This window comes from Sitodiplosis mosellana, unplaced genomic scaffold (genome assembly GCF_009176505.1).
Source record: "Sitodiplosis mosellana isolate CC-2019 unplaced genomic scaffold, AAFC_SMos_1.0 Smas_scaffold_6226, whole genome shotgun sequence".
Taxonomy (NCBI): domain Eukaryota; kingdom Metazoa; phylum Arthropoda; class Insecta; order Diptera; family Cecidomyiidae; genus Sitodiplosis; species Sitodiplosis mosellana.
The window spans coordinates 6,922,894-6,934,290 of record NW_022601467.1 but is presented as its reverse complement, the minus strand read 5'-3'; the positions used below and the strand labels follow the sequence as shown (position 1 = coordinate 6,934,290).

Sequence of the window (11,397 nt, the reverse complement as noted above, 5' to 3'; positions counted from 1 at the left end):
TCGTAATAAATATGTTCTTCATTCAATATGGTTGCAATTTTATCGCATATTTACCATTTTTCATTAGAAATGAAACCACAATAGAATCATATAAATTCGAAAATATCATCACTTCATTTGTATCGAATGAGTCTCCCTTTTTACATCTTTGGGTTCTTTGCATTCGCTAAAGTTTTATGTGCTTTTGAACGGTTGTTATCTCGGCTAAATGTTTTGATCACAACTGAACTTGAGTTTTCCATCTTTTTTATTCTCTCCGTTCAAACGAACATCATAAAAATATAATTTGAATAATTCAAATGAAGAAAATCTCAATTTATATTGATCATTTAAATCAATAACCAACCCAGATCCGTCTTATGTGTTCCCTTTGTTTAACTTTCCTATTTAGTAGGTGAAACAATGAGCGCACCCAGCGGAAATTGTTTAAATGAACGCATCTCTCACAAATACGCTTGATTCGTACATTAAAACGTTCGTTCGTTGGTTCGTTCGTTTGTTGGTGGTGGATAGAATTTCCTTTCTCTCGCACAACTGAAATTTTCCCGAACCGTTCAGTATTTTATATATGCATGGGGCATGAAAAACCATTCAGTTTTTCTTTGCCGCGATTCAGTTCGTTGTGGATTTTCATTCGGTAAACAATTTGTTCACAGTTGTAGTTCGTGTGCGCTTAGATTGAAACATACTAAAAAAAAACAGCACACACAACATTGACAGTGTTATAAGACGTAAATGTTTCGAACATTTTGTTTATTTTTAATTTCATAATAATCTTTTTCTTTCCTCCTTCTTGTGCAACGATTTTTCCTTTCATTGTCGTCTAAATCAATTTATGTGAAAAAGAAGGAAACAATTTGGACACCAAAATAAAAAAAAAGAGACTTGAATTATAAATCGTAAAACAAAATATCGTTAATTTTGGTCCAAAAACAGAAGAAAAAAATATCATAAACTCAACAAAGACAGAATCGAATGGAATAAAATAGAGAACGAATCAAAATATTAATCATATAAAATTCGTAAGTGATTCAACGAATTTAAATTTGCTTTTTTTGCGATTTTTTTTTTCAAAATGTTTTGAAGAATATTTTTTACAAGACCAAATATTGATGGATTTCTGTTGAAGGAATTTCCAGTTTACATTCTTGAAAAAAAAAATCATTTCATTTGACCGTAGTTGATACCCAAAAATCGATCTTTTGTTATGAGTTGTCCTAAATTGTGTTCATAGCAAAATTACATTTGAATAATTGAAGAAAAATTTGAAAAAAAATATTTTTCGTTAAAAGAAGATAAAAAACGCCACCTCCAACAAAGAAACAAATGGCCTAGAAAGAGAAAACAGTTAATAGTGAATTGAATTTTGAGTTCATCTTCAAGAAACTTGAAATAAATATATCAAATTTCTTCAAAGCCAAGCAAACAAATAAAAAAAACGAAAAACAAACAATCAACAGCAGAAAAAAAATATGCCAAAGTCTCATTGAAAAGTACATTGAATAAGGTCGATCAATTTTGTCCTTTAAAATGTTTATTTTCATTTCTATCGAAAGTGACAGTATGAATAGAGATATATGTTTCGTATATGATTTTGATTGAGTAACTGTGCATTTCCAACTGACAAAAAAAATAATTTTGTTTTTGATTTTTTTGTTGTTGATTCGTCTCAATTTTCTGTTTCATTCGTTTCGTGTGTGTGTTGTTTCTGTTTCATTTGCGAGCTGTATGAACATGCGATATGACGAAATTTAGCACTGATATACGATGTTCAAATGTATGATTAAAGGATAATCGGAAGTTTTAAAGGTTAGTTGTACAAAATACAATGCCCAAATATGGCATAAACCGAACAACAACAATAACAGGAAGAGAAAAAAAGGAATGATGAAGAACATCGAGTAACAACAACAATTATACACAATACACCGAAATTAGTGTAGAGGTTATAGAGGTAGAAGGTTCAAGCTACGTGCATATAGTCAAATCGAAATCGTGCTAGTTAAGGTTATATAAAATCATGAACAGGACCATTAAACTTGCAAATATGCATACGTCTATTTTACATAGTTTAGCTGCTAAAGCAATTGCAATTTTTTTCGGCTACCGTTTTTCATTCGTTACCTCGAATTGATATTTTATATCGTCTGTTTTTTTTTTGCTCCTTGTGACATAAACACACAAACACACGCGCGCAAATACGGCAGCATAGAACAAGGTAGAAAAAGAAGAAGAAAAAAAAATGAAAATAATTTGAATTGCATACAAACAAACATAAATGAAACGAGTAGAACGGCAAAAAAACAATAATAAAAGCAACAACAACAGCAGCAGCAACGATGACGGCAAACTGAAACCGTACCATCAAGGATGTTTTGTAATGCTTGTATTGCAATTTTCGATACTATTCCTGTAATTGTGTTATTCGATGGTGCATGCATGATTCGCATGCCGTGTACATGTACACACAACGCCAGCCAGCCAGTCAGCCAGGCGATCGCATGCATTATGAATTGATGGTGCTTACAAGTACCTTACTCAGCGTAGCGGTGTCTAAAAATGAATGTGCGGTGTCTAAGGGCAGAGATCATTTCCGATTTTCGGCCGAGAGATAGTGTCAGAGCGAGGAGCGTGTATGAAGAAAAACCCAAAATAGAGGAGCGCGTCTTGAATAAAAGCGCTTTTTCAAGTGGACGAAAAATGGATACAATTTGAATATGTACAGAGAATTTTCGCCGCTGCTCTTTTTTTCTCTTTCGTTCACGGTCCCTCTGTTCAGAATTCGGCTCTCAGCTACATAAGTAAGATGCATTGCTCATTGTAAGCCGTCGGTGTATCGCCATAAATGGATGCTGCTGCTGTTGCTGCTGTTGCTGCTTCTGCTTCCCAAGCAAATGAATTCTCATATGTATATCCTCATTGATTATGTGCACGTTAGTCAGTGCACGGGGGAAAAAAAAGTAATTCGTCGAGATTAACTACAGATTCCTTCCGAGCGAATTCCTTTTCATTTTCGGATAGTTTCCATTAACTAATGCACATATTCAATGCAAAACTACAAACTTTTGCAACGTTTATCCACTCGTTGATGATTTAATTTAAATTTAAATGAAGCACTCACCTTTTATGCTTTCATCTAAACAAGATTATAACAAATTTTTAATTGCTTTGATTAAAGTAGTGACAGTTTTATTAACATATTTCAATTGTGCACGCCGTTCGCATAGACTGGTGTATTTCTATCTATTTCGATATGCATTGCCCGTACTCTCCTGGAAACGTCAGCCGCAGTCAGCAACAGCAACAATGGCATCATAATGAACAACGACATCATCAAGTGTTTTGTGTTCGAGAAGAAGGGTCAGAGCAAAATAATACACCAACAACAAAAACATAATCATCGGCCAACACAAAACAAAAACAATTTTCAACGGTCGGTGATGTGTTGCCGGAAAGTTTATTTGTTGTCAAAGTCGAAAGAAGAATGGTGGCCATTTCAATATATCTATGGTGTGATGGCATGCATAGTTGCTGGTTGCCTCCGCTGCTGTTGCTATTGCTGCGGCTGCTGGTCGTGCTGCAACAGGAATTCAAATGTTGTGATTATGTGTGTCATAACTCGATGTATCGTGTGATAAATATAGTTGAGAACAAAAGCAAATAGCACTCTCTCATGCTTCGGGCATGTACTGACCTTTTCTTATCACATACGTACCCAACAACACATTATATATAAAATTATGGAAAATAATTTTGCCCATTGGCCGCACATTGTATTTTATCACTTTCGTTGTATTCCATTTAACATTTTGCTTGGCCAATACACACACCAAAACCAACCAGCAGCACTAGTCATCAATTGGTTTTTCAAATATAAATGAATTTTTCATGATGAAACAAAATATACAGCGAACCAAACAATTCTAATGAATACGTGCCCCGACGCTCAAATGGCTTCGTTTCGGCATGCGATATCGACTGATTTTTCGCACTTTTTTGTGTGTGGTTGTTGCATTGCAATGAATGCATGGGCTAGTTTTGTTTACGGAGGGGGGAAAAGAGCAACATTTTTCTCTTTCGGCGCAGTAAGAGAATCCAGTTCGTTGTCCTTTGGGTTGGAAATCAGAAGATTTTCGTTCTCTAGCTTGCTCGCTCGCTTTCCCTGGCTATCCCCGGAGAATTGGCAAAACATACAGTTAAGTTAATTCCAACTCAGCTGCATGTTTGCCGTTGGAATGTTCGACATTGTATTGACAGCGGCGCCATTTCAGAGACAACATTTGGAACAACGAACATACACCAAAACAAAATAAAATAAAGATATAACATGCGACATATATAGACAAATGCCGACAATAATCTGTCGAAAATTTCGTTGACTGTTTTTTTATTCTTATTCTTCTCTTTCGCCTTCTTCATTCGACAATTCAAAAAGCAATAACTGTAATCATATGAGTCAGACTCTCACAGTAATCAATGCATGCCTTGGATTGGTTCACTCAAGTGATCAGTGGAAAATGAAAATATGATTTGAGTAAACATGAAATTGCGTCGCTCATACTTGCAGAGTTCCACACGGTACTTGAGCGAATGTGCGCCGACGAATATCGGTGCGACATTTACTAACAAAAATAAAACGAAAATGGAGAACAACCATACCGCAATGACATTTTAAGTACCTGCCTAAAATTTTACACATCATCTCACATCAAACATGTTTATTTCGGAATATTTTAATTACCAAAATATCTTAATCCTTGCAATAAGCTCTTATAATATTCAGCGGGTGGTAAATGTCTTTGCCGTTTCATGGTATTCTGTACATACGGCATTTTTTGTCTCTATTTTTGTAGCTTTCATGGTGGTGTCCCGTTCATTTCGTTCCATCGATCGCTGGTTTTTCGTCAAATGTGGAAACAGAATGCCCATTTCCGCCATTTGACATCTATTTCCGAGATATTTTCGTGTTTCGGCTTTTATCAGATTTTGACATAGGGCGCGCACAAGGTTAGAACGATATTCGTTTTAGTTCTTGTGCAAGTCAAAGCTCAATTTGTGTATGTGTCTGTGTGTTACTTTTCGTGTATATTTTTATTTGCTTTCAAAGTGCACTTTGTTAGGAATTTTTTGTCCATTCGCTTTCACTCATTCCCTCTATGTGTGTGTTTCAACGTTTTTAAAAGCAGAAGAAGAAATAATAATACCGGGAGGGAGAGAGGCGAGTCTGTTTGAGTGAATACGGACTGTTAATTGTTCAACTCAGCTATTAGTGTAAACATAGAAAGAGAGAGAGAGAGAGAGAGAGAGAGCCATGGGCAACGTCCTTTTCATCCAATTTCTTATTTTCTTTGGCTACAAATGGCGATGTAGTGCTCACGACTGACCCAATCAACAAAAAGTGTGTTAGTGTGTGTACGAGAGGAACAAAAAAGCACAATGAAATGACTATACATTAACATTGTTGCAATGAGAAGAAAAGAGAAGAAGTACCATCATTTCTGTTCATGTTCGGCCCTTAAGTATCTCCAGAAAGTTGTAACTTAAAGCGCACAAAAAGGCAACTTTTTGCTTCTCGCGGGCACATTTCGCAATTGAAATTGGAATAGAAAAAAGAGCGAGCGCAGAAGAAGAAGAAGAAGAAGAAGAAAAAAATAACACAAGTCATGATGAATGGAAAATAATATCGAAACAAATGAGCACCAAAACTAGAATATGAACGAGTAATTTATTCATAATTTCAAGTGTTTTTGAAGCACCAGACGTAACAATAATAAGCGGTAGAAAAGACAAGCGTAGAGAAAAAAAATTGAAATGACGTCGACAGGGCAGTCGACAATTGTATGCTTTGTATTGGTACGCCAAATGTCGAATACTTAATGCATTTTCCCGCTCTCTTTCTCTCTTTCTCTCACTCTCGCTCTGTTTGCTCGCTATTCGCTTTATCGACTTTTATCCTCATAAGATTTTGATTCATATGCCATTCACATAAATATTTTCACTCGAAATCAGCGCCAGTGCTCATCACATCGAAGAGGAAAATAAGTAGAAATTTATGCAGTACCCATAGACGAAAGCATGTATATTTGGCAGTGAATGACAGATAGCTGAGGATATATGCTGAGCATAGAAACTCAGTAAGCTGAGATTGGGACATTTTGACTTTATGACGTGTGGTCCATATAAATGCATGATGAAATGCACGAAATTGTATGCGTGCCATCATAAATTTGACATGGACTACACAAGTCATAAAGTCAAAATGTCCCGATCTCAGCTTACTGAGTTTCTATGCTCAGCATATATCCTCAGCTATCTGTCATTGACTGATATTTGGGTGGTAATCGACGAAAAACTATAGCCAAAACAAGAGATAAATATTAACTACCGATCGTTGTAATGGTTGAAGAGCAAAAAGGGCGTGCAAAACCATTGTGGCTCAGCCATTGTGTTTTATCCGTTGTCCAAAAAATGGCCATCCAAAATGACCATTTTTAAAAGCACATCGCACACAAGGCCAAAACTAAATGAGACCGACAACAACAGCAGTTACAGCAACAGCACACGACTCGGAAAAGAGTGCACGAGAACGAAGCAAATGAACAAATGTATAGATAAAATAGAACGAAAAATTGGATAATGAATGAGTACTGTTGGAAACGGCGGGGACTGTCAAACCTTTTTTTCTCTATTGAACGGAGTCGGCGGCGACGGCGGAGGTAGTAGCGACTCGCCGAGTCAGAGCTTTGGTCGCAATTCGCAAGCTTCTATGCAAATGTGATTAATAGTGTTCAATAAACGAACCTCAGCAGTCAGCATGATTGTTACAAACGTAACGTATACCATTACGTTCGTTACGCTTCTCATAAGCCCAAACTACAATTATTATGACTATTTGATACTCAGCTTAAGCGATTTTTAGCATTTCGCAGCGCTACGTAACAGTAAAATTGAACTTTTTTGCTTCCAATTCCCGACGGCATTATAGTTTTGTCTGAGGGGGGAAAGAGAATTCTGTGACCCAGGGCAGCGGGCACGTTTAAGGAATTACCGTCCTTGAAGGAATTATCACTTCCACAAAAACAATCTATTATTATGTGTACAACAAACCCAAAATGCACAAAAGCATAAGAACCGAACGCAAAAATGTGTATCATCTTCGTTTGTCATTGTTTTATTTCGTGAGGCGCGCGCGTCATATTTTTGTTGTTGTTGTTGTTCTTTTTGCATTCGTTGCCCGTCACTTCGCCTCGAACACTTTACAATTATGACAAACATGCACAATGGGACAACGAATGCGCGCAATGTTGTTTGTGTGTGTGTGTGTCTTTTTTTATGTGTGTCCTTTGAATGAATGACATTCTCGAAACTAATTATATGATATAATAAAAGTTGGGCTTGTACATTGCGCGCGTATGCTTTGGGTCTCGGTTTTGCCAATTCTTTTGCAATATTCGTTATGTGCCAGTTGTCGGGGATTCCATTTTCTTCTTCTTCTTCTTTTCCCCCTTTTTCTTCTTCTCCATATTATGTTTGTCTCACTTCAGACGGTTTCTTTTTTTGTTGGAAATTTATTACTAACCACATTCAATTTTGCATATCTAGAAAAGCGTAAATATATAAATAAATTGAGTTGACGTTCGTCGTTTGTTTCGGGTATATATGTGTGTACGTGTGTATGTGTGTTTTTTTCGTTCTTCTATTCGTTATCTGCGGCGACCGAACATCGTGAGGTAGATATGACATTTTTGTGGGATGAAAGGAAATTGAAAATGACCACAAAAACACATACATATCGAAATCAACTGAAATGTGTCGGCCAATCTATCAAAATTGTAACTTGGTAAATGGATTTCATAGCCAATCTCGAGATTCAATTTCATGGCGTATTTTTTTTTTTACTTCTGTGCTTGTCATTGTCTATTTTCAATATTTGTGTATAGCTTTGCTACGGTTTGTTTATATTATTTTCTGTATCTGCTTGTCAAACTCGATAATCATATATTTCGGAGATCGTTTCACTTCGATTTACTGTCAAAAAATATTTTAAGCTTGTGTCGGGGCCGAGCGATGCGAACCAAAAAAACAAAACGTGAATGTTGCCGTAACAGAACAGAAAAAAACAACATCAACACAAAATAACCACTTGTGCAAATTATGTGATCCACTTGATGAAAATAAGCTTAACATAGCCGCTTTGAACGTATGTAATTGCTGCGATATACACTCACATTTAGCCACCACCATATCAACTTATCCGTTTCGTTTCATTTCTGGATAAAGTCAAGCTGCTTCCAATTTTACGCTTAGCACAACTTTACGGGCTCTGGCATGCGATGCTTGTTATTTGATCAAACGTGCTAGCAGTAACAGCAACAGCAACTAACTCTCAATTATCTCATATTTTTGAGACGCGTTACCACAACGGCGATGCATCCTTTAAGAAATTTGACCATCCAACAGTACAACATCTATTATTTCGGGTATTTTATTTTCATGCTCTGTCTATCCCCACCTCTTTCTTTCTCTTTCTCGCACAAACACACACTCTTTTGCCCAGGAGTTTGCAATATCAAAAGAAATGACTCGATAGGGACTTTTCGAAATTTAATCTTTCCCATTTTAACATATGAATGAGCACTTTTAATTCGTTTGTAGAATATTTAATTTAGTTTTAGATTCCGTGATCTCGGGCGAACGGCATTGTTTTTGTCGAATAAAATCCATAAATAAGTAGTTGAAAGTATGCAAAGTGCAAAGTTTTTTGGTCATTGCCGAAAGATAGCTCGACAAATTCCATTCGATATGCGATCACAAACACATCCATCCGAAAAAGGCATTTACCACAAACCAACTAGAATGACTCATGATTTTGACGTTGCATGATTTCGCCATGTCAAATCTAATAAAAAAATATTCTTGCAGTATAAAACCGCAAACCAAGTTGTTTTGTTCATAGTTTTCATTGCGGAATTTTTTTATAACAAACACAAATACACACAAACACACACACACACACACTCAAAAGGGAGAGAGCATGGAAAAACGTACGGCATCCCATATGAATCGGTAGCAAACAAACGTTTGAAAATTCGGACACTCCATAAATTATGAATGGAAAAACTTTTATAGGACAACCAATAACTTTTACGACACTTTATCAAAGAAATGAAGCTGCTGTTCCCATGCTCTTAGGCGTTGATAGTTTGAATGTGACAGTTTCGTTTGCAACCATACAGTTGAAATGAACTAGCCAAAATTGAGTGTAAGTTTTTCCGTTTGCGGAACTGAGAAGCGAATCTGCTGTTGAAGATTGTCTAAGGTTGAAGACTAGAGACGAAACAAAAAAAATTCAATCAAAGGAACTGTGATGTTACATGTACAGTTACGTCGATACGTGGTTTATCATGATACTTCTTCCTAGTAGTGCATGAGATTTTCGCACAGTTACTTTACTGGAAGCAGTGACGTTGCAAGATTTATGTGTGTGACAAAAAGTTGACATTCCGCATAATGTGTAAATAAAAATTCAACAAAATGTTGTCATACATCAATCACGGTCGAAATATACAACATATCGTTTCTAATGTAGAGCCAAGCGATACGATATCATTTTTCATGAATTAATGAACATGAACGTTTTCGGTTGATGCTTGCAATAGATGGATTCCATTCCCGTGAATCCGTTCAATTCCGTCTGCTCCCCCTGACGCATGAACCGACAAGATAAATGAAAATGCTCAGAACATGTGAAAGGTGTAAATGTGTAATGCAAATCGAAAAGGGAAAAAAAAACATTTACAACAAACAGTCCTGCATACACTTTGTGTGCTCATGCCATAGAAAACAATAAACTGTGGTACACGTAGAAATTATGCATACGGAAGACAAAAGCCCAAAATCAAGACAAAATTGTATTCGTATATCAACGAACGATCATTCAATTCCAAAAATGAAAATACGTTTGTAATATTTCATTTTGTCTAGAGGAAAAGAAGAAACGAATAAAAATTGGAAATGGTTCTCATTGGTTTTTTTTTGGTTTCACTCAAGACATTGCCACACAATATACACCCGAAAGAATGACGAAGGAATGTGAAGTTTTGGGAACACTGTGGAAAAAGAAAACAGTATAAAACAGCAAGTTGTCATAAATCGTAGCGAATCTTGTTCTTTCATTATTAATGAATACACACGCTTTCAGCAACCCTTATTTGGTGTAGTTATTCACTTTTGCTTCATCCCGTTTGGGTTCATTCGCTGTGCTCGTGTACTTTGTTTTTCATTTAATTTTATGCTGAATGTTTTGCGCTATGGTCGTTGCTACCGCTACTGGTGGTGGTGTTTCTGTGATGCTGCAGTTGTTATCCCATGTATTTGGATATGGTGAGGACGCGCGAGGCTATTCGTTGAACGTCACGCAGGAGACGAAGTAAATAGTATAACGTATGGGGTGTGCATTTTCTCTGTCTCTGTGTGTGTGAGTGAGTGAGTGAGTGCACCACACTTCAAAAAGCGGTTTTACTTTTATGATTTTACAATACTTTTATGTCATCCCCCCATATAAGCGTATTCAGGTCGCATAAATATTTCAGACAAGACGCATAACATTACACCTGAGCGTGACTCAACGTTCTACGTGACTTTAAATAACCGTTGATATTTGTAATATGCGATTCCGATCTGCTTGCTACCCACATAAACATTATATATAAAATGAAAGGAAAAAAACAGAGAATCCAAATCGCTATACCATTGCCTTCTGTTCGTCTTTCTCTCTCTCTCTCTCTCTCTCTCTCTGTCATTTGGTTGCATTCCGATATCTTTTGCATTTTGTGCTCGATGAATTCGATTTGATCAGGTTCGGTTGTTGGACACCATCGACATTTTCACTTGATGTGATATGTACCTGTGCCTTTGTTTCTGATTCCACATGTAGGATCGCTTGAGCTGTTTTATCCATTCGCCTGTCAATTCAATTGATTCTTCTTATTTTTTTAAATTAGAACCTCATTTCAATCGACATCTAAAAGCAAATAAATTTCCACCGTGAACAACAGAATGATTGGTTAAGCGAAAGAAAACCGCATCTCAAAATGTAATAAAGTGAAAGAAAAAAAAAAAGGGGAAATTGAGTGTGTGAGAGCGGAAATAACTTGAAACTCGATTGGGCATTCAGTTGAAAAGCGTTGCATATATGAGATGCAACAATTCGCAACAATTCAAAAGCATTTCGCAAAAGCTTCATTCGCGCATCTCATCGTGCCATTGCTGATTAACAAGCGCATCATGTGCGTTTTTCTCGTCGTGTGTGCATTTTTTCCCTACCCACTCTGTTTCACGCTTTCACTCACTCTCTCTCTCTCTCTCTCTCTCTCTCTCTCTCTCTCTCTCTCTCTC

At 36.6% G+C, this 11,397-nt stretch overlaps 1 protein-coding gene across 2 annotated transcripts in view; it reads left to right on the top strand.

The window, feature by feature from the left end:
- The first annotated feature begins 593 nt into the window (after positions 1–593).
- Positions 594–11,397, top strand: part of LOC129579276 (uncharacterized) — a 68,798-nt gene continuing 57,994 nt past the window's right edge. Inside the window, exon 1 of one of the 2 annotated variants that reach the window (XM_055469173.1) lies at positions 594–1,022. The gene's annotated coding sequence lies outside the window, so the exon portion shown is untranslated. The remainder of the gene's footprint in view (positions 1,023–11,397) is intronic. The other variant, XM_055469174.1, reaches the window with a different exon arrangement.